Source organism: Colletes latitarsis, unplaced genomic scaffold (assembly GCF_051014445.1).
Source record: "Colletes latitarsis isolate SP2378_abdomen unplaced genomic scaffold, iyColLati1 scaffold0064, whole genome shotgun sequence".
Classification (NCBI taxonomy): Eukaryota; Metazoa; Arthropoda; class Insecta; order Hymenoptera; family Colletidae; genus Colletes; species Colletes latitarsis.
The window spans coordinates 5001-7029 of NW_027488414.1; positions in this window are offsets into that span (position 1 = coordinate 5001).

Consider the following 2029-nt stretch of genomic DNA (forward strand, 5'->3'; position numbering starts at 1 on the left):
GATTGCCGTGCTCGTTTTCGAGAAAAAAATGAAAAAATGGTCAAAATCGTCGCAGGACAAAAACTCGACACGCTATCTTGTAGGCAAAAATTAGACGAATTCAAAACCGTAGTTAAAAATATCGGTCGTCGCGCTAGTTTTCGAGAAAAAAACAAAAACGTTCAAAAAATTCGAGATAAAAAAAAAAAAACCAGCCTACCAGATAGAAAAAATTACACTGAACAAATATCATATAGGTCAAAATATGTGTTAGCGTACTAGTTTTCGAGATATAGACGAAAAACCGTCGCCGCCGATCGGTACGTCGGTCGATGCGAAAGCACCGCGCGACCGAGCGCCCGCCTAAAAGACCAGTTCGAACATACCGAAAAATCAAGAAACCGTAACTTCCTTAATAATTGAGCTAGGACAAAAAATCGACACGCTATCTTGCAGGAAAAAATCCGGGGAACACGATGGCGTCGTCAAAAGTGCAGGTCGTCGAGCTAGTTTTCGAGAAAAAAAAAAAAAAATTCTCAAAACTCGACAAAAAAATAAAACGATCAGTGGACCGTGTAGAGAATCTAAAACTGCATAAGAATCGTATAGACCAAAATTGGCGTTCACGTGCTCGTTTTTGAGAAAAAAGTTAAAAAAGCTCTCAAAATTCGAGATAAAAAAAAAAAAACCATCTACCAGGTAGCCAACGGTAAACGGTACAAGTATCGTACGGGCGAAAACGAGCGTTACCGTGCTCGTTTTCGAGTTATTGACGAAAAACAGCCTGGAGCGATCGGTCCGGCGGTCGACGCGCGAAAGTTTCTAAGTCCGCTCTGCTCCGAAACACCGCTCCGGCGTCAAAAATCGTCGTAGGACAAAAAATAGACACGCTATCTTGCAGGAAAAAATCCGGGGAACACGATGGCGTCGTCAAAAGTGCAGGTCGTCGAGCTCGTTTTCGAGAAAAAAAAAAAAAAATTCTCAAAATTCGACAAAAAAATAAAACGATCAGTGGACCGTGTAGAGAATATAAAACTGCATAAGAATCGTATAGACGAAAATTGGCGTTCACGTGCTCGTTTTTGTGGAAAAAATTAAAAAAGCTCTCAAACTTCGAGATAAAAAAAAAAAAAACCGTCTACCAGGTAGCCAACGGTAAACGGTACAAGTATCGTACGGGCGAAAACGAGCGTTACCGTGCTCGTTTTCGAGTTATTGACGAAAAACAGCCTGGAGCGATCGGTCCGGCGGTCGACGCGCGAAAGTTTCTAAGTCCGCTCTGCTCCGAATCATCGCTCCGGCGTCAAAAATCGTCGTAGGACAAAAAATCGCCACCCTATCTTGCAGGAAAAAATCCGGGGAACACGATGGCGTCGTCAAAAGTGCAGGTCGTCGAGCTCGTTTTCGAGAAAAAAAAAAAAAAATTCTCAAAACTCGACAAAAAAATAAAACGATCAGTGGACCGTGTAGAGAATCTAAAACTGCATAAGAATCGTATAGACCAAAATTGGCGTTCACGTGCTCGTTTTTGAGAAAAAAGTTAAAAAAGCTCTCAAAATTCGAGATAAAAAAAAAAAAAACCATCTACCAGGTAGCCAACGGTAAACGGTACAAGTATCGTACGGGCGAAAACGAGCGTTACCGTGCTCGTTTTCGAGTTATTGACGAAAAACAGCCTGGAGCGATCGGTCCGGCGGTCGACGCGCGAAAGTTTCTAAGTCCGCTCTGCTCCGAAACACCGCTCCGGCGTCAAAAATCGTCGTAGGACAAAAAATAGACACGCTATCTTGCAGGAAAAAATCCGGGGAACACGATGGCGTCGTCAAAAGTGCAGGTCGTCGAGCTCGTTTTCGAGAAAAAAAAAAAAAAATTCTCAAAATTCGACAAAAAAATAAAACGATCAGTGGACCGTGTAGAGAATATAAAACTGCATAAGAATCGTATAGACGAAAATTGGCGTTCACGTGCTCGTTTTTGTGGAAAAAATTAAAAAAGCTCTCAAACTTCGAGATAAAAAAAAAAAAAACCGTCTACCAGGTAGCCAACGGTA